We start from the raw sequence: 22,586 nt of genomic DNA, 5'->3' as shown, positions 1-22,586 counted from the left end.
AGCAGTGTTCCGCCAGGGTTATCAAAATAGTGCTTGACGGGATTGAGTTGTTTAACAATGACGGGATTTAACTTTCAGCGTGCATAGTTGTGAATAATGCCGTCGGCTTTCCGCCCCGGGGGGTGACCAAGACGCGATTACTTGGTGACAGCCTAACGCATACCTGTTAAGTTTTTGCGATCTAAGCTAGTGAAGTTATTTGTCATGGACGATTATGGACGGCTAAGAAAATGGGGTGGGGGAAGGCGTTGGAGAGGAGAAATAATGGTGTTCATAGGCGCAGGCAAGCAAAAGATCATCTACAAGTGCCTTAGCTGACTAGCAGTGTATAGGTACGTGACACAGTGGTGGCTCCATATCTCTATAGAGATGGACAGACGGGTGAAGGTCTGTGAAAATCGACAACGGACAAGCGACCAAAAAAGGGTCGCACGTAGGGTTTGCTATGAGGATGAAACTGGACTTTCACAGAGCATAACTATATACTGGCAGTTGTGACGGTTTGAGGATGATCTTGACCGAATGATACGATCGCATCGCCGCCAGTGCTGATGACGGCCGCCACCGACAGATCCGGCAAATCCTATCTATTATTGTCCATTCCACACACATGTAATTGTACAACCAGAAACGATTCAGTTAGTTTCAGCGGTTTCTTACCGATTGGTCGATTAGCTTAAGAACATCGTGATCTGTAACAAACTCATCTGGATTGCATGACCTGACCGTGTGTAATATGTGGCTGTGATACAATAACCGGGCTATATTACTAGATAAACAAACATGAGGAAGCAGTGCGAGCGTTTCCCAACGGAACGCTGAACGGACGCTGCTAGTGGCGGCAGGTGCGGCAGCAATGAGTGAAACAGAATCGACCCGTAAACATGAATTTACTAGCTAGACTCATGCACGCAAACGTCTTGACATTGACAGATGTATGTGTTTCTATTCTGTTATTTCTCAATAGTCACTGGATGAGAAGGCAGCCAATTAGATTCAAGTGCATAGCGATTATTTACTACTATTATAAAAATTTCGTGTCTGTCAATAACGAGAACATTTCACTGAACAAACAGTAAACAAACACACGACCATATATGAGCGGATCAATTAATATGTAAGCTAGACAAGGTATTGATAAACTTGATCAGTGCTTTCCTGACTAATATTTGTTTGCCATATATCCGATTGTTCGATCCGGAATCGATGTTGAACCCGCAATAATTCTATGAGTTTTCTCTAAAAACGCTCCTAGCTATCATAATAATAATAATTAGCAGTTCCATGGATCGCTGTTATGTTAATAATCGTCATTGCCGTCGTCATGATTTCCCGGCAATGTTCAGAGCTGATCTTGCTGTTTAATTGAATGAGCACAATGGCTACCTGCAACTGACCGGCCTCAATATTTCGCTGTGTCTGTCTGGCTATCCATATCTGTTTGTCAGTCTATTAGTCTGTTGACGGTAGGCTTCGCGGTTGTCGCTTGCAAACGCCCGCTGCTGCTGCTGCTGCTGTTCGATTGCGTCTTTAGAAGACTTCAGTCGCAGCAGTGGCACTAGTACTCATGTTATCGTATTATAGCAGCCGCAGCCAGCAAAGAATTTCTCATTGCCTGCCCGCGCGATGCGCTAGGAAGCGAACAGCCGCAGCTTGAAACAGCGAGACGCTACTTTGCGCGGCGCGACCAGAAATAGCAGCAGCGCTGCTCGCCAGGACCCAGCGACAGTCACAGACAGAGTTGTTACATTTACAGCGGCAGTAAAGAAGCGGCTGCGGTGACAGAGAAGACAAGGATAGCTTCGCGTCGCTCCCTTCTTTTTAAGTAGCGCGCTCATCAACCTGGTGCATGTGTCATTGGTTTGTGTAACCGATAAACTACTGCGGGAACGTGGCAACAGCGAAGACAGCAGCGGAGCGGGATAGGGCGATCGTGCGGTACCACATTGTAGTTGTCCCATCGTAGCCGATCTCATTTGTTGGCAGCGCCAAACGATGCGTTGTGGTGCAACGGCAAATTGTGGTACGAACAGCAGCAGTCGTGCTGTAGTGGGCAGTTGGTTCGTATTGGCGGTCAGTCGAGGGAGCGATCTTCGCCGACGGACAGGCCAGTGAGTGAACGAGACAGCAAAGTGATAGAAGAAGCCAGTTGGTTGTGAGTGAGTTCTACGCTTAAAGATTGGCTTTGTGTGGCCTTGTGTTTATTTGCCGGACACGTTGCTCCCGGTACAAGTCAGTAGCGTGCTGGTGGTGCTGCTGCGGCTGCTGCCGCCGCCGCCGCCGCCATCGCCGCGGTCGATTCGGTTCATTTTGTTGTTGTTGTAGATCTTTGCAGCTTAGATCAATTGCGTTTTCTCTTTCACTCCGCTCGGCGTCAATATGGCAGAAGAGCGGCACCGGCAAGAAACACCAGTACCGCGGATTGCATCGCTTCATCGCCTGGTATCCGTCGGCTGCATGACTTTCTTCTGCGTGGCCTAATTGCCAAAAACAGTCGACCCCTTCACAGAAATAAACAGCATGTGTCCTTTAATAATCTCCTATTACATCCCGCCGCTTCAGAGCCTGCTTTAGTTCGAGCTTTTTCTACAGAGCAACAATAAGTGGACGACAAAGCGACAACAAAACCAATGTTAAATCAATTACCGTCTAATTTCTTCGATTTCATTTCTGGTCATGCTTTTGTTCAATATATCAACGTATTGATAATATATGCATGATATATTGCTTTTGGCGATAACCCGTCTATTACCAAGCGCATATAAATTATTTACAGAAAGCGTTTCGAACGGATACCATGCAATTGCATTGGCGCTGGGGATCGATGTAGCATCAAGCGGAACGTACGCTTAGACAATCACGATAGACAAGCGTTAAGTACACCCCGTTCATTTGGGGTTAGTTGGAAAACAGAATTGTTCAGCCCGTCAATTTCGAATGTTAAGAAGCACAATGGGCTTTTCACAATAACGAGGGTAGTGATGATGCAAAAATGGAATAATAGTAATAATAAGGGACAACAACCCCTTAAAAAAAGAATTTCATCATTTTTTTTTGCCAAACTAAGCCGATTGCCGTAAGCGTAGCATGTACAATTGGAAAAATCGTGAAAACCACGACTAGTATTAATGCAAAAAAGTAACCATATGGCCTCGCGAAGTTTAAAGTGGATGTCTTCAGTGACGTTTTGATTTGTCAATTTATAAATGTTTGCGTTCAAATAAAAGTTAATTAGATTATTACTCAGGCACGTGTATGTCCTGTTATACTCTTGCGTATGCTATTATTGTTATTGCGTTGAATATCAATGTGCACTATCTTGTTGCGAAGTACAAACACTAAAATCACGTTTATGCCAGGATCTTAACCGAATCTCGTTACGTAAGTTGGCACCCTGCAAGCGTTGTCGATCCCTACACAACCTGGTTAATTTTATTGGAATCCTCGCCATGGCTGTCGCTGCTAAAGCTGTCGATCTGACCTAATGCTCTTTAAATGTCTACTTTCACTTGTTCTTCTACTATTAGCGCCGATGGTGGCAATGAATTCTGACTGCATCTCTGATCAGCTAAAACAGACGCAAATTCGCCATTTTTAAATAGCCGAGAACATGTGGAAAGCTGACGTGAGCCAACAATCAGTCATTCTGTTTTTTCTTATTTCTAATGGTAGCAATTAGATATGCGGCGTATTCTGTGTAAAACATTTTCATGAAACTCCAATACAGCTGTGTGTCTCTGAAACACACATTTTTATATCTAGACAATTGTTACTCGTGTTTTTACGGTGAAAGAGAGGGTGAGAAAGCGGGCTATGGCATTTTCTATTACGTTCTTGTTCTCGTTCGAACGTTTGCCCACGTTCGAACCCGTTGTCCATGATACGTTCATCTTAGCCCTGAAGAAAGCTACAGCGGGGCACTCCACTTGATATCACCTAAACTACATATATTTTGTCTATAGGCTACGGTTAGGGTGAAGAAGGCGATGTATTTTGTAAGTGAAAATATTTCAACGATCATAGCCATGTTGACGCCACTGCTATTACCGTCGTCCGGACAGCGACTGCGGTATCTTACCGAGTCGCTCCCTTTTAGCTTTGTTCGTCTCGTGCTATATCTTCAATATGACACATAACGACGCATACATAAATATACATCTAGCCGGTCGCGGGTGAGGTGTCTATCGTAAGTATAAACATGACGGTTTCACGGTTCCATTCAAGGTTTTATCTCTCTGCCATGTAAACTACTTACTGGACCGTTGCAGTGACGGCGGCAATAACAGCAGCAGCAGCAGCAGCCGCAGGCGCTGCAGGCCCGGGCTCTGAGAAGGGAGAAGAAGAGGCCAAACAAACGAGCGATCGTCGACCGACCACCCGACTATCCATCGGGCCGCGAACTGGGCTGTTCAGCCGTTCGTCGCGAACACACAGGGCTTGGCTGGTTCTTCGGCTATGTTCGGCATCGGCGCATCCGTTCAAGGTTCGGAGTGAAACCCACCAAAAGAGGAGGCCTTGGCCGCACTGCTGCTCCTGTTGCTCACTGTTGAGCCTGTTCATGCGGCTGCCACTGTTGCTGCTGCTACCCGTTTCAACTGCGACTCTTCCCGGAGTCTTTCTAACAGTGGCCGTCATCCCAAACGCCCGATTGACTACAATAGGCACAAACGAGAGCTGGCTAAGAGATCGATCTGGCTGGATAGTGCTTAGGGCTTGGCTATGGTGTTAGCTGCTGCCGCTACTGCTGTTACTGCTGCGTAGACAAGATCGTTCTTCTCATATGTGTACATACACGTCTGTAAATCTTCGAATCGCTTCTTCTAGCAGCATCAGCTCACCCCACACACCTTCCCTCTGGACACCACGAGCCTTCACCTCTAGTAGAGCGAAGATTAAAAGCGGGCCATAACACTTAGAGGTAGAGGGGATGAAAGGGACCTCCCCATCGGGTAGCGGACTTCGAAAAAGCAGGCCGATAACGCGACAACCTGATCTCACTCACTGAGTCGGTCAGCGCGCGGTAAGTTCTGTCATCTGGACGACGCTATTGGCGATTGCGAGACTGAGAAAGCGAAGTAGAAAGCGGAGCCGACCTCTATTCGATTTGTGGGGTACGCTGGGTTACGACGGGCAGTCGGTGCGGTGAAGCTCCAACCGGCACAGTCTGCGCTTGGCTTTGCTAGTAATTCTCTTCCACCTCTACTTCTCTTCATCGTCCCCTAATAATGATAACGAAGACGCCAAGAGTCGGTTGTTGCTGCTGCTGTTATTATTGGTTGAACTTGGTCTCTGTTTTTCCTTCCTTTATCCCTCGCTCTGCCGATTCGCGTCAGTCTCGTGTCTGAATCAGATCGTCTGAGAGCGCGGCATCGAACAAACCTGGAGCTTGAATTTTTAACCTTAGACCCACGAGGTCTGTGTAGGACTATGACGTCGCCAGGAGAGAGAGAACGGGGGGTGCGTGTGTGGCGCAAGTACAAAAGTTGACGAAGAAGAGGACGAAGACTGAGCGAGCAAATTCTCAAACTGTTCGGACTACCTTTTCTACTAAACCCAACTGACAAACAACAAACAGCCCTAGGCGATAGGGACTGAGTGGTAGACACGGGCCAAAACTGGCAAGCTAGCAGAAGCATCGGGAGTGACTAGATATCCTGTAGTCGCGATGATGCATACATTAGCCGCGTGGTCCATGTGCAGACGTTCAACTGCATCTCACCTCGAGACACGCATCTGCTTTTTCACGATTAGACATCGCCTCGTGCTGGAAACAGGCATCATTCCTTAAACATAGATATATATATATATGTATATATACGTATGTACATATATATACACGTGTAGATACATATGCGCCAATTCCTTGACTTGGTCTCACAGGGCTACCACTTTACGCGAGATAAATCGCTTACCTTTTAAAAATGGCGCGGTACAAACATGTATATAAATACTGAATTGGAACTTCTCCACGTACATTTAGACTAAAAAAATATGTAACCGTGTACAGCTGTAACTCGATAACAGTAACTATTGTTACGCAATTAGCACTGCGAATATACCTTTATCAAAATCTTCTGTTATGTGCAACAAAATGGACGTATGATTCCTAATAATATATGTGGATATGTAGTCGTGTGGTAACAGTGTTGCAGCCGTTGTTGTTAATTGCAGAATCGTAACGGCTTACAAATTAGGTTAGATAGAAGAGCTAGAGAAAAGCGGATTAACAAGAAACTATAATTATATAATACTCGCCAAATTACCACCGAGTTGGACCAAACAGTGATAGAAGCGGCATTATAAGCAGCAGATTCGCTAGTAGTCTACGGCGTAATGTTATGCATATTAGTATGACTCGTTATTCTAATTAAAGAAATGTATATAGAAAGATATTTTCTGGGAGTACATATTCAGGGATTCACTGTTAGTATTTGGCGGGTACTGCACCGCTGTAAATAGAGATAGCTAACACACAATGGCAAGTGGCAATTGCTTTCGCTGGGCTACTGCCGTATAGAGAAAGCAACAAATGTGTAATGGCATCAGAGGCTTAATATGAACAGTTGAATAAATCCACACCCGGCTATTGGGCATGCTTACCAATCCTTAGGACATTTTCTATTTCTAGCACACCTAACGTAGCGGCAGATTTAGAGAACTAATACATCTGAAGCCACTTAAATAATCATTCATAATAGTAGGGCTAGTAAAAGTTAATTTTTTCTAAGACTACAAACGTCTTCGTTATATAGCTTGGCAACGCTACGTACATTACAGTGTACACGATCCAGTCTAGAGGCATATATCTATTATAAATAAATATAACGTATTCCGTCCCTATCGCCTGGCTATGTTTATGTTCGAACTTGTACAGCTCTATTTGCTATAATCAGTTTACTACTATTATTATCATTAATCATTGGCTATGATACAAAGAGACCATGAACAGGGCCGGTTCAGTGAGTCTTTCTTCTGCGCGCGATTGTAGCGGTTTCCGCTGCCGTTGTTCGCGTTTGCACGTCGACAGGCATCGGCGCTGAGCCGCGCCGTAGGCTGCAGGTACCAGCACCACGGCTTGACGACACGATGATGACGCGTTCAACTACGGCCACCATAGCGGTCATTCCTCCACTGGCCTAGACTTGATGTTAGGAGACTGCCGGTTAGGTTGTCTGCTTGGCTAAACGGTAAATTTGTGTGCGTGCGTATATGTATAGTCGTTCGTAACTCGAGTGCGATCAGTGACCACAAAGCCAGCAGAGAGAGTAGTAGCGAACTCGAACATTTACTCATCAAATCCTATGAAGTGATTTGTCCTACTATAGTTATAAGGCAGTCAACTCCCCCGACCGCTGGCTTGTTCGACGGCCTCGGGTATAATCTCGTGCATTTTCTGTTGCTCCTGCTGCTACGTTCCCTGGCCTTTCTCACTGTCTTAAATTTGGCGCCGGATACAGGCTGCCTTACACCATATTGCACATAGCAACAACAGCGCCGCACTTTCCGCTCATTTTGATGTTGCGATTAACTAGATCGGATTTACTCGATGTTGATAGTGAAAGCTGGCTTGTGTCTTATTTGCCTAGGTCTGATCCGTCTGTGCCTGCCTGTCTGTCTGTGATACTCGGTGTTAGTACGGTAACGGCTGTAACTTAGTCAGCGTATAAGCCACCTTAAGAGGCTATTAAGACGCTCTAGAGAGCAATGGTTAGTACGATCGGCGAGCTCGCGGACGGTAAATGAATGCGGTAATGATGTCCCTTTTGTTTAAACTCTGACGTCGGACTAATTTGGCTGTTACTGCGGTTACTTAGATTGGTTCGGAGCGGCGTTTCAGAGAACACTGTTCTTTGCACCCGTGTGTATTAACGTATTGATTGACCAGATAGTGAAAATGGGAAACATTAAGGTAGAAAAAATACGACAACAAAATTAACATCAACACGGCATTATCCTAACACGCGGTATCGTGTTGTTTGTATAATTATTAGCCGATTTCCCAAATGCGGGTGTCTGTTTTTATCCAGTAGCAGCAGTAATCGTAATTATAACAGTGCTTAATTATATCAGACATGTTTCCTTATTTGCTAACGGAGACATTTAGTTACACCGCCGCCGCCGTCGTCGTCGTCGTCGTCGTCGTCGCCGCCAGTTGTTGGTCCATCTCTCAGAACACCTAAATAATTCCAGCAGCAGAAATCCTGGTTAGACAGCAGAAGCGATACCGCCAACTGGGTCGCGGTTCGTCCGGCAGTAATAATAGCGGTTTACGGTCACAAAATGCCGAGCAACACCGTCCACATGTCCTCGTTGCCTTACAGCTGTAACAACTAACTAATCGACAGTGCCTGCTTCCTGTTATACACTCCACTGTTAGTGTTAATGCGATTGCGACGAAACACCAAACGAAAGAGGGCATGCGCTCGAGGTACTTCATTGTGTATCGGTCATCTTTCACTGCTACAGTGATTGACTCGCTTTGCATGTTGAAGAGAAAAGTTGCGGGCGGACAGGCGTCGCATGTTTGGCCTGTGGCAACTTTTGTCTTCTTGCAGTCAACGCCGCAGTTGTGACCGCCACTTTTACCAAGCGTTACTAGTACTAGCACAGACATTCGGCAGTCAATGAACCAAGGAACTCACTGTTCTTTGTCCTATCGGTGTTCTTGGCTGCGATTAACGATTGATTCAGTGCCCGTATAGTGTTATGTAGATGCTTGGCCACTGGCAACCCAAGAGGGTGAAAAAAGGCCGACTGGCGGATGCTGTGCGATTGCTCACAGGCCTGTGTGATGTGAGTCGCCTTTATTTTTAGTGAACAGTGCATGTCGCTTTCGAAAATCGTCGAAGTAAGTTAGGTCGCGATCGTGGTGAAGTACGAAGACATGAGCCTCCATCTAGTTGTCTTACCTGAATCCCAACATACGCGACTTTCCTTGAAGCTGAGTCGTGAAGTTGAGGTCACATTGCGATCATTATCATCGGTTATGATGCGACCAGCTATAGGATGGTGGCCCAGTGGCAGATCCCTGCCGTACAGCAGCAACAGCGAGGATCCTTGCTTGCTTTTTCATTGCTGATCTACCACAACTATCCAACCGGTACAGCAAAAGTGATCCGATTTTAGACCGTAATCATTACCGTACTTGCTAGCTCGTGTCTGCCTGTAGGCGTATGTGTCAATGGTTTGACGAATGGCGGGGTGAACTTAACGACCTAGTAGGCCTAACGGCTGCATGCCGTTCGATGACAAGAATATATAAGTACTGCTAATTAAATACATCTATATAATGCATAATTCTCTGTAATGAGAATACATAGATGATGCTTGTATGTGCACAGCCGTAGGTCATTAATAGTTCTTTTTATACGCTTCCGGATGCATTTGCTCAAGGCTCTGGTTTCTGCAAAAGCTTGAAGGGATGCCGTATACGCGTAGCTATTTCCTAGTAAGGTCGGAGCGGAATAATAGGAGCGGAACAACGGTAGCTGTTATGTATAAGTTTGCCCTTGTCGTTGGTGATAGAACACTGCATAAGCAAGAACTTGAGTATTCACATAAATAAGATACGACAATTGTACATATGTAAACATGCCAATCGAACAGTTACTGAATTCGATTGTCAGTCACGTATACGCCACCTGCATATCTCTCTTTATGTGCGGTGCTGATACATCCGACCTTGACATGAAGCTTCACAAGGATCCTGCTGCCACCATAATAGTAGCTACTTAAATTGTCCGGATAAATTTAATTAACTTATAAATTTAAGTACCTAAGACTTGCTGTCCTGCGTCTACAACGACGGCAGCAACTACTGGTGCCACCGTAATTGTGTGCCTGGCGCAGTTCTAATAGCAACGAAGAGAGCTGACGCGGCATTTGAGAAGCAATAATCCTTGAAAAAGATGCCTGAGAGACGACAAACTCTACTGTTATTGTGGCTGCTGTTTATGACGACGCCGCCACTATGGCCAGTTACCTAGTGCGCGATGGTACTCTCGCTGTTTTCGATAATGTTGGGGTCGTCATTATATGGTTATTTTGATAACGATGAAGTAAAGTTCGCGAATGAAATACGCCGTTTGGGTGAGGCACCGCGACCATCCGTTGTCACAAAGTGCAGGTGACCGATCCAACGAGTGGCAATACGGTTCTATTGACAATTAAGTACCTTGACTTCTAACCTGGAACCGCCATTAAAGGTTCCATTCGACTGCCGGCTCTGGCACGAAACTGATCGTGTCTATTGGGACATAGCTTAACGTACAATTTAAATGTTATCATAAAGTTCATAACCGAATTGTTTCAGTTGTCTCTAGTCTGATTGGCAGCCATGAATATGATTTGAGATGATCAAATTTTCTAATTGAAGAAAAATTATTCGGGCAGTGGTTGGTCAGCGTCTCTACTCAGCGCTCTGAAAAATAAAGCCAAGAGACATTACGATGCTGTTACAACTAAAACCGCCTTCAATAAAAATAATAAAATGGAAAGTAGCTGTAACAGACCCATACAGTAATGGCTGAAGATTGACGACTGCTCAACAATACATTCATCATTCATTTAGTTTATTCATCAGTGATTGAAAGCGGGTGCCCGGTGGCCAGTCGTCATTTACTTACCAGGGTATCCTGACCACTGGTTGATCTCTTACAGTTAAATGGCATTATTGGTTTGTATGCGTTTGTGACATCGCCTTGTATATCGTTGCCGCGACCGTCGTCGTTGTTAAAGGGAAGTCGAATCAATCTGAAGCACGATACGCTAGTTGTGAGCGCGTCGCTCGTCAGTTACTCGCGAAGCTGAGATACGCCGCCTGGTCTGAGTTTGCTTGCTTGCTTGCCTGCCTGCCTGCCTACCTGCCTGCCTCGACTCACTGATACAATAGCTACAACTGCTTCTATTACTACTATATGAAGGAAACGGGGGTAATACGCAGCACCAATAGCCGCTGACCAGTTTGCTAAGCAAACTGGCGCACCCTTCTTCGCGAAACATCAGCACTAACGTCAACAGCGTCAGCGTTGGCAACATCATTAGACAGCGCTAGCTTGACATCAGCGACGTTAGCTTCGGGAAAAAAGAACCGTAACAGCATCGGCTCTCATTCCTCATAAACAGGAACGTCGCTGAAGAAAAGACGAAGAAAAATAAGGGAAAAAACAGCACCTTACACAGGAGGCGGCAGCGTTAGCTCACTGAAGAGAAGTGAGCCGCCGCGAATCTTCCAGCGCGAGTAACGACAGTAACAGCGCGAACGACCCCTGCTGCCACCACCGCAATCACCGTTATCACCAATAGAAGCTGAACGACAAAAGAGAATTGTAGAGAAAAACAGTTCACCAACAATTCGCCATTACATCAACGACCCGTACCGCTAGAGCGGTCGTAGCTGATACAATAGCTCGGCTAGTCCTCCGGCTTACTGGCTGACCTGACTTTGCTTGCTATTCGGGTGGTGAGTGTACTCGTGTCTGTGTCAGGGACTCGTGGTCGTATCTCCCGATGCTGTTGGCCGCTAATGTGAGACGCGTCTCAAGAATAGTTTACCACTGCTACTCCCATTCCCGTCGTTGCCCTTGCTACTTTTTCTTATTATAATTCTTCGGGACGCAGTCCTTGGTTTACTTTTTCGTCTTCGCTCAATTTGCTCTCCCTATATCCCTGCTAATGCCGTAGGCTGGGACTGGGCGGTTAATATCTGATTGGATAGATAGCGTGTCAATGGCTGGCTGGCCGGCCGGCCGGCCGGCTAGCTGGCTGGTGCCACTCGATCTTCGTTAGTTGCGGTTGAAGATGGCGGGTGCGCAGATTAGCCAGCGCAGAACAAACGCGTAGACATTCAGACAGACATCGAAGGAGAGATACATCCATCCAGTTATGCCATCCATGTACTCTAGGACCCGTCGAATTCTTGAAATGCTGCGCACGAGCGACATCGTGCATGACAAACAGATAGACATCGATAAATAGACAAGCCCAGCAGATCAATAGCTATGGGAAAACGATGAGATGTTGAATGAGCGAAAAAACTATATGACTATTATCGTCATTGTAATCACTGTTGTCCACAAGAAAGGCGCTGTTCACAAAACAATCAAAACCGGTCTTTAGGTCTTATTGCCCTACGGCAGTTGTTGACACAATTATCGTTAATGAAAAGGTTGAAGGAGCCTGTCAATACAAAGCATCTTATACGCTTTAACTGACTGCTGTATATTACCATTCGTAGAAAAAGAACAAGCTAGGTAGTAATTACCTTAATTATTAGTTGAATTTCTAGTTTCATTGTCATTTCTCAACTTAGATCGCTCTTGAGGACTACACCAGTCATTTTCGATGCCACCAAAATCTATCTCGCTATCCAGAGTTAACGTTATTACGCACACCCTTGCTATATGTTTGTAACAGAAAGCTTTTCTTACAAAACGTAAATAGACACTAGTCAACTGTGCAAGCATTACACACAATATTGTTTATTTTTATGATGAATTGTCACCGTTCTAGCCGTAATAAATCGTTCCGACAAATATGGATCGAACGGATGGTAACTGCTGCATAGCGGCAATAGCCTCAGCGTTAGCCGTGGCGCTAATAATAAGGGCGATAGGGGGTAGTGGCGACCAGCGACGCTCAAAACTGTCCAACACAGCGCTGCGTTTAATTATAATATTCTAAAGACCGCATTCAATTCACTTATTGACGAGAACATATAGTCGTACCATCATACCCCTGTTCTGCGCAAACAACAAGCAACAGTCATGGCTCTATTGACGTCGCCGTAGGTAATCACTAAAAACGCGCTGTTTCGTCGATTCCGTCATTTGATCGTGTGTCAGTCTGCCTGCTTTAGCCAGCAGCCCGTTGGTATTAATTTTATTATCATCGTTTAGTCCCTATCTAAGTACCAACGTCGTTTGTGATGTTTGATTTGCGATTGTCGTTGCCCGCATCTGGTAGCTCTCGTGGTTCACCATTGGTCAACAAAAGACACAGTAGTCGTCTTCTTTTTCGTCTTACAGAAGCGCCGGTGGAGGCGCGGCAGCGGCAGCTAAAGGAATAACCGAGCAGCGACCTCGCACCGCCAGTTGCGCTGCAACGCCGGGCACCCCACCAGTGACACCAGTCCCCCATAGAACCGTTAAAAGGTAGATAGGAGAGCGTCGCAAGACAATGCAAGTAGGGCGAAATTGCTGCGTGCCTATGTGTGCTTGCCTTACATGACCATGTGCGCCCGATCTCTACGTGAGTGCCCCTGTTAATGTGAACCGAGTATGCGTTGTCTCTCCTAGTATCTTTAGTATCACCAGCACAGCCTGCCTTTATACGACTACCTCTTTAGCTCCCACCCCGCTAAATACTACAACGACAACTGCGCACGATGTAGCACTGTGGCGTTGGGACTTGTTTACATGGCCTTCTTCGTCTTTGTCGTCTCTACATTTGGTGCCGACGACGGCTATTTCTCATTTTGTCGGCTCTTGTCGCTTTGTTGGCTGTTTGCTTGGTCTGAATTGTTGCTTGCCCATGAGCGAACGAAGCAATTGGTTCTCGCTCCTCAAATATATACGGCGGTGTGTAGGACCAGCAATAGCTAGTTTCTCAGTTCGACTCGGCTGCTGACGTATTTTGTTACTTCCCCATAAGCGAACCCCCTGCCCTGAGCGCCTGATCTTGCATTGCTCGGAGAACTCTCGGTCCTTCCAAAAATCATACTTTTCGCTTTCCCTTTTTATGCTTTACTGTGCAGTTGTTTGTGCGGGTACTCACTCACTGACGGCTATCTATCTGTCCGCTCGACCGATGACTGCATTGTTGCAAGCAGGTTGAGCCTTTTTATCTCTCGGTTCGTCGTATTTGGTGCTAATATTGTTATTATTATTACTGGTTGGTTTGGGTTTTGCAGTAACAGCGGCACCAGCAGCGGCAATACTAGCCACACAGTATAAGTGGTGGGGATATGCCAGAAGTCGGCGGCTGGCCTTTGTGGCCACCATTGCTATACGCTAACGAATGATAATGAGTGTACCTTAGTTGCGCGGTCCTTAAAGCGGCTAAGGGCGCTATTTTAGCTAGCTGTACAGCAAACAGGTGGCGCCGGATCAGGGACGCTCAAAAGCTCGTACATAGACACACATATACAAAGGTGTACAGTGATCCGGAGAGCAATGACGCGGGAGCTAAAGGGCCGAACAACGAAGTAGTCTACGATGGATATATATATATATATATATGTTGATCGAGCCGGGTCGAGCGCCAGTGGCTGGAATGGTCGTAGTAGAGTGGAGGCGACGCACGGCTCAGTAAGATGTTGATGCTGCTGATGCTGCTGCTGCTGCTGCTGGTGGCTGTAATGGTGATAACGGTGGATACTCCTGCGCGCAATACAAAGCTAACGGTGCCGCTCTCAGGCTGGGCTTCTAGTGATCGGCTAGCTAGGCTCGCTGGATAGATCGATGTAACTGTTATTAAAGCTGGCGTCAATGGTTTGATCCACTGCCACCGTCACCGCCACCACTACCGCTGCTGCTATTGCTCCCAGAAAGAGCACCTCGACGATGGCGATAGCGGCGCAGTAGAGAAGAGGAAGAAAAGTAGGAAGATGAAAAAATATGTAAAACCGATGTGAAATCCGGAAAATGTGTTACATGGGGATGAGCTGAAAACTAGACGATGCTGAGAGAAATGTCCAGGGAATAGGACAACGCAAAAAGGGAACGACTAAAGTGAGAGACCTGGAAGAAAAAGTATGAATATAATATACATTGGAAGCCTCGGTGCAAACGCATAAAAGACATCGGTTGAAACGTGAAGGCAAATAGCCATCTCTTAACAGGAACACAAATGCGGATAGCTAAAGTAACGTCTCTGTTACAACGAACTATGCTACACAATGATGGTCAAGAATTCTGTTGACGCCAGCGATCCTGTACATGTATATATGCTTCTGTGTTGGCGCGATCCGTTTCAAAATGCGTTATCACACTAGTTAGTCGGAAAAGAAAAGATACCAAATTAATTAGAAAAGTCTGAATAGAATTTACATGTGACTGCAGCGCCACAAGTAACAGTATTTTCAATGGCCGCATCAGAAGTGACGACGATATAAGCTATTTACACAAATTCACAAACACACACTCGCTCAAACGATGAAAGCAGCAGGTTGTTCCGATTCCATATTTATACTCATGTAATTCGTCTCTTCTAAATCTATAATACTAACTGTAATAGAAGAGCCGCATCGCTATTCATTGGTAGACGGATGCTCATATTACCTCTCACCTCGACGCCAGATAAGAAATATTGTGGTTAACCAGACGCCGCTAGACGTCTAGTGCTAATACGCATATGCCTTTTTCGCTACGACTGAATCCTTATATTCTCTGAAAATTACCATTCTTGTCTGCGTCAAGATCTGTGTTAGATTTTACCAAACTAGCCACTGAGTCTGACTGACTGTGTGTGTGTGTGTGCCTGCCTATTTGTCTTTCCGTCCTGTTTGCCGGTCAGGTAGCTCGGCCCGTCCGCCACGGGTGCTTGTCGTACTGCTCCGTTCCTTAGCGCACTCTTTGCCGATGAACGCAGCTGCTTGAACGCTTACTAATATCAAGTATTATCATGGCTCGCATCGGTTCGAATCACAGCCAGACATTCTTTCGTTTGGTGCCAGCAAAACAGAACGACTATAGCACCTAATACCATACTGCTGCTGCCGCCCCGTTTTTACTACCCTTCAAAATACAACAACAAGAAGAGGACACATTACACCCTGAATACTTGACGTTGTTGCTGCTGCTCATATCAGACATATTATTTTGCCTTATATCTGCCCCTGTCATTTATCGTTATCGAATAGTTTGATGTCCGTCGACTCTATCGCTTTCATCGGCTGTGTGAAATGCGTTGCTTAAAGCTGTTTTGCTGGTAACAGCAAGACCTGTGTGCCTGCCGCCGCTGTTGTGGTACCCTTCAATTTCCCGAATCGCTGCTAGATTCTTGCCACCAGCTCCATTGCGGACTCATTTACAAATACATAGACAAACAGGTATAGATATATATACATGAAAACGTACGCGGGCACGGACGCAGCGGCAACAATGAGATAGCAGAAGAGGAGGAAGTGCAAGTGGACAGGAAGTTGGTCATGTAGTGGTTGCCTGATTGGTTCGTTGCTAAATACCAATAACAATTATAATTATGGTGACAATGGAGTAGATCTAAGGGTCCTACATAAAGTATGTGTGTGTGTCGCAGAGCTAAATGGACAACCTATTATCAACTAGGTGGAAACAATATTACGATGTTATACTATCGAACGACATAGGGAAATAGGCGAAAGTGAGAGGGAACGGACAGCCAGAAAAGTTCGAACTATGGCACCTATTCAAATCATGTCAAATATATCAAAAAAGATAGATAAAAGAAAAAAATTAACAATAAAAAAATTTGTTTCTTTCGCTTGCTCTCATCTTGGCCTTTGTTTCTTGAATGATTTTGAATGAACACACTGTCAACCGATAATGTTCTTAAACACTAAAGACGATTGCCTGGGGGGCATTCTGTATTGGAAGAGCGGATAGGTATAAGATTATAATGGAAAGGGTGTCACCTATGAAAAATGTAGCGAATACCAAAGCTGTACAGACATTCATCAAAGATCTCTCAAAAGCTCAAATGCTGTGAGTTATATTTAAGTGCCGCGAAGAATCCATAGAGCACGTACTGAAATAGTCACGAATTGCCGGCGTAGAATATGCGATCTGCGTCAAAAAAAAACATCCAATATGACACTTTTTTCAGAATCGCTAGATAACAAACATGCGTTAACGCTCTCTATGTGTCCTCTATTATCTGGTTTCTTGTCCGAATCATCATCATAATCTGCACGGCCACCGCAACTTCCTGTCATTAGACCCATTATAATTACAAAATTAACCAGATCAACAAAGTTTTCTGTGACCTTGCGATCCGCTTTTTTTTTTTGTAATCATCACATTTGCCCCTCCCTAGCTCCAGCGCCATTTCTTGGCTACATAGTCTGCTCTTTGCTGCAGTCAACTCCGGGAAGAAGGGGGTTTTAACAGTAATGGTACTCGCCTCTGCGTCTACTCCAGCTAGCCTCGTAACGCCGCGCTTGATACCGGCCCACTGATCGGTGTTTCCTCCTTTGATCGGACAGCCACGGGCCAAAGCAGCTGCTTTGGCTGGTTCTTCTATTTCTGCTACAGAGGCCGACCTGGCGTAACAGCAAGCGCCAAGAAACAAAATAGCAGCTGTCCAGCGCCCATCACTGCCGCCGCTCGACGCCAGCAGCGTTCCAGGTCCGCGTCGCCGTTGTATCTCCTGATTAGCTCTTCCGCTTGTTCAGTTTTGCTCACTTAAGTTTCAAGTCACGTTGTTAGGCGCCAAAGCTGAATTGCCTCTCTACCTGAAACTAAGCAGCAGTGGCTTCTGCTGTCTTGTTCCCCCTATGGGCCCAAGTCCTAATGATGATAATGATGATGCTGCTACCGAAGCCAGAAAAAACTGGCTAGCGTTCGAAAGCGGTCCCCGCTCACCACAGCTACCTCTATCATTGCTGGTCGGCCTCGGTAGAATCCCCTACATCCTACCATTATTTACCTCCAGGTAATTCGCCATCTTTGTCCGTTGAAGTTAGCAGCGAGATGTTTTTCGAACGTATTTTACTGCTTCTGATCGAGTCTCTGCTCTGGCTATTCGTTTTAGTTCTATTTGACCTGTCCCGGTGCAGTGACGCGTCGCGGCGGCTTTAGGCTCCGTTTCAGCCTGTTTACTCTACTTGATCATGATAATGTCCATACGTATGTTGGTGATTTTTCTTAAACATAGTAAAACGAAGCTGGAACCTTTACTTCGTAAAAGATCGACTGAATTACTATAGAACTAGCGCAAGATATTTTTTTGGTCGAACACACTTGCATGAGCGCAACAAGAAATCTGTTAATATGTCCGTGTATGTATGTACGTACGTCTGACCCGCGGGCAGTTTATGCTTTTACTTCAATATTGTTATCGCCTTTATTTGATGGAAAGCACAAAATGGTTACCAAGCCTATGTACTGAGATTTTTTTGTCCAATCATTTGCCTCAACTCGCTCATCTCCTGTAGGTCTTTTTCTTACCACCCAGTTGTAGACTGTTCTATCCGTAGATTAATAAGCTAGCTGTTGATCTTCTTGAATGGTAACTAACTAATGGATGAAGAGAACCGAAAAACGGTTTTTTTCTGCAATATGCCTAAACGTTCAGTAATGGTTAGAAGAATATTTTGCGCAATTCCATCTCTTCATACTTATCGATAAGTGTTTGCACAATCACTGAAACGCGCCGACGTAAATAAAAGATAGTTCGTCAATATTATTTAACAATAGGTTCATTTGTCTAAAGTAAATGATCTTTATCTATCAGTGTTTCGAGTACGACAAAAAGGCAGATGCATTTGTGTGCAATATAGTGGTTTTTTGTTATATATTCTGCCAAAAACCAGGGGACCATGCCGAAACAAACACCTAAATTATGCACTGATAGGTGGAGCTACGTACACATAAAAATGATATTTTTCCCTTTAAATTTGATGACAAATCCCCGTTACGACTCTCCATATGTAACATATAGAATAGTGGTTATGATGATCCCGGTTTTGTCTGAATGAGCTCAGTTTGTTCATGGCTGAATCGCATCTGACGTTCGCATAAGACCGATTCTGATGACTAACGTTCGTTACTTAACTAAACAAAACATTACCACAGCTGGCAATTAACGAATGACTTTTTATAGTATATACAGTATAGTGTGTCGCCGTTTGCAATCCAATTATCCAAAGACGAACTAATGTCTAGCACAAGCTGACCCAAAAAATCGTAAAAACTAATCGAGAATAACAACGTCCCCGTTGGATGTGATTCTCCAAACAATCAACAGCCTATTTTCGAAGGGAAAAAAAAAACGAGATCTTGTCATAGCTAATTGAATCGGTGTACGTTTTAGACGATACGTGAAAACCCAATAAGAATCAGCTGTCCGACCAGCTAGTCAGCTACCAGGCGGGGAACATAATGATATGTGACATTTACTAATCCGCATTGGCAATCGTTATTATTCCATTACGGATTGAATTAACGACGGTCTTTCGAAAAAAAATAACACGACCTGCTTACGAGATTCGATTTGTAACGCAGCTGATACAGGAATCGTCTGCTACACACTCTTGCTCCTAATACATAATCAATATATTTCCCCGCTGTCTTAGCTTTATTCGAGTGCGTGCCTATTCTATATGTAGGATATAATTAATTTCCTTTTGAATGATGTAACAATGCACACAGGAGGCTTTTTGAGATATCGTAGACCCGTCAGCGTCGGGTGTGAACTATGTCCACGGCTGGCTTCAGACTATAAATACGCCATAACTATAATATATATATATTGAAACTTTTTCTAGCTTGTTTTCAACAGCTTCTGCAATATGATTGCATTGGACGTTGGGCTTTTTCATTTTGTTATTGTTAAAACACTCGTGCAGGACGGCTTTTATTTCACTAAATAGAATCCATTAACAAAGTACAGCATGGCATTATTCTAATGCTCAGGCAGTGATGACGAGAGAGCTTGGTGATGCGAGTAGTGCCATAGTTAATCAAACAAAGGATATTTAGCTAAGACACTCTTCAGCCTTGGGCTAGCCATATTCAAACCCTTATCTTTTTCTATTTTTTAAATGGACACAGAGTCAAATCAGCTTTATGCTTCACCCGTTTGGTGTTTTCTGTAGTTATGACAAAATAATGGTTCATGTAATTGTCGGCAGCCCGTTCGATCGCTGCAGCTTTCTGCTCTATCTCGATCGTTCAACCATGGAAAGGTACCTTGTTCCTCGCTGCTGATGTCGCTCGTAGTCTACTACGCTACTGGCGAGGCGCGACTACACCCACGAAAGGTTTGCTTTCTGCAGCTGATGCTGTCGGTTGCCAGCTGGGGCTTCTCTGGTCGCTGGCGGTAGGGAGCCTTTAAGTATACGGTAATATTATATATATATATGCGGATCGTGCGTATTGGCTTATGTCCTTTTACCGGTCTGGCCAAGTTCAGCAATTTTTTTCTTGACACTGCATCGCCTTCACTACGGTGTTACATGTAAAGGTGATTTGCCACTCGCTGTTTGCCGTTCTTGTAGCCGGCCAGCGTAAATAGCAGCATAGGAGCAGAATATAAAAAAGAAAACCGTGGCTTCAAGGTGAAAAGCATATAGCTCGGCCCTATCACTGATGCTAACTAGATGCCATAACAATTAATAAGGCATTGAACCCGACGTGATTGATTATTTTTCAAAGATTTCTTCACGGCCTGAGCGGCGGATTTCGTCCACAGCGTGTGGACGCGACGTTTAACGAGCAATAATTTACTGGTACTGGTACACTTTTGTCATTGTCGTAACGGGGAACTTGATGTTTCTGGCTTTTAACGTGCAGGTATCAGCTGGTTTTCACAGTAGATGCATCACAATAAACAGTTTCATGTGTGAACCGCTTATTAGCCAGGAGGAAGGCGTTAATGTAATCAACTGTATTCGCGGGAAAGGGCTCAATTCACTTTTTACATTGACAAAAGTTCTTCTGTAGGAATTAGACCTTCCTGCAAAAACTTGAATTATAGATATCATTCAATTACAGTGACTAGCAACTTTTCGAATAGATACGCATCCTCCAGTCACATAAACCATACGTACTAGGATTCGGACCTTTTTTCGTCTATGTTTTTAGCTTGTTGTACTATGTACATATAGAGAAGGAGATGCCGATTCAAACTAGCCGCACTACGAAGTGCTACCAAGTGAAATAGGTTCAGTAGATTTAAAATCGATATGTCCATAAGCTATTACCGATCACTGACATAATTGCTCATTAATTGCGGCATGTCCGGAAATTGATCCGATCGCATTGATTGCACCAACCTCAAAATTACGTAGTTATCAACAGAAGGTCATCTGTGAACCTATTAAATGAATCTAGAAAGACAATCCGCCTGTAAGAATGATTTACCCATTAACACGAATGCTGATATATTGGCAGCCTCTTCTGCCGTCTTAAACAGTCATACTACTTAACGCAAAAACCAACAACCTTATTACATAGTCTAACATTTCAATCGTACTGTAAACAATTTGTCAATAGAGCCACCATCATAATCACTATCGTTCGTCGTTAACTGCTAACAATTGGATCACAGCTTTGATGATAAGAACTCTGAATTGCATCAGGAACGGCAACGCAGACAGTCTCGACTGTACCAAAAGCAACGACAGTCATAGTCGCGACGGTAGCTGTAACACTATTCACTGTTTAAATCTATAATGATGCCACTGCTGCCGCTGAACAGCCGCCGGGCGGCCAGTCAGTCAACGGACGCAACCACTTGTACGTGCGCTGATTCACCCCACCGGCGAGAATCGATCACCGCTGCAGATGCTGCCGTCACAGCCATCGCCAACTGCAGCTGTTGTGCTGTACTACGATGACTGCCGCTACCCCGACACGGACGTTTTGGCGTAATCCGGCTCTGGGTGGGTCATTTCGTCTAACCATCAATCGACAACGGCACCAGCCGTAAGAACACGTCTCGGCACGCACACATGCATACACAAAGTCGTACTTGCGAGCAAGCGATGCATAACTAAGACGCGGACTCTGGCAGTACGCACAAATGCAAGATGGCAGCGGAGGACAAATGGTGGCATTTCACAGTTGCGCGTGGAGAACGTCTGCGTGACAGGCGTTGTGGAATAGCTGAACTTCGGCGTGTCTCCGCAAGCGATAGAACCATCATTTAGCACAAATAAAGTGTATATAAAATAACAATAATAGTAAACATAACGTTGTTATTGTGTCAGTAGCTTTTTGAAGAAAAAAAACAAAGCTTTTAACCAAAGGATAGCATTGTCCCACCAGAACTATCGTAGGTACGGAAAGTGTTAAAAAAAAAACAGCACACTAGATCACGTTGTGGTTATTATCGTTATTTCTATCTGTCGCATTGGTTTTACAATTTAGTAAGGTAGTACGGTACGTATGAACATTGCCCGAGATTGTGAGAATGGCATTTAAACGTCGGGAGACAACAAATTTCTGTATGCCATAGATTTGGAAAAGTAAGTAGATACGTGTCGGGCTGTTTTCGACGAAAGATATAAAACATCAAATAGATATATTCAGTGTTCAGGCACTGACACTCAGAGATGATAACCTGTTAGAGAGAATTGTTAGAATCAGATTTGGCTGATTGCAGAAAAGGACAGGTGGTTGTGGAATACAGATACACTAGTATGTTCTATAAACTATATCACTCGTGATTTTCGTTTAATTCCATCGAAAGTAATCATATCGTCGGAATTAGAAAGGAACAAAATGAAAATACGAGTTTGTTTTTTACACCAATAGCCAATGTCAACGTTGGCGAGTTTTAGTCGAGAAACTTCGTTATAAATGAAAAATGATATCCATTGTATTGGCTGGGAGTTATGAGATCATCAGAATCGGTTAGCCTTGCGTGCTGCGTAATGGATATTG

At 44.7% G+C, this 22,586-nt stretch overlaps 1 long non-coding RNA gene across 2 annotated transcripts; it reads left to right on the top strand.

The window, feature by feature from the left end:
• Positions 1–352: 352 nt before the first annotated feature.
• On the top strand, positions 353–21,893 carry LOC111260953 (uncharacterized). Of its 2 annotated transcripts, none has more exons than XR_015311279.1 (2): positions 353–2,442; positions 21,195–21,893. It is a non-coding gene; the product is annotated as an uncharacterized LOC111260953 (long non-coding RNA). The 2 variants fall into 2 exon arrangements; XR_002680659.2 differs by lacking the exon at positions 21,195–21,893 and adding an exon at positions 2,777–6,603.
• The last annotated feature ends 693 nt before the right edge of the window (positions 21,894–22,586 follow it).

This window comes from Varroa jacobsoni, unplaced genomic scaffold (assembly GCF_002532875.2).
Source record: "Varroa jacobsoni isolate VJ856 unplaced genomic scaffold, vjacob_1.0 scaffold_496, whole genome shotgun sequence".
In the NCBI taxonomy this organism is placed as follows: Eukaryota; Metazoa; Arthropoda; class Arachnida; order Mesostigmata; family Varroidae; genus Varroa; species Varroa jacobsoni.
The sequence above is the reverse complement of the archived record's forward strand: the minus strand, read 5'-3'. Positions and strand labels throughout refer to the sequence as shown.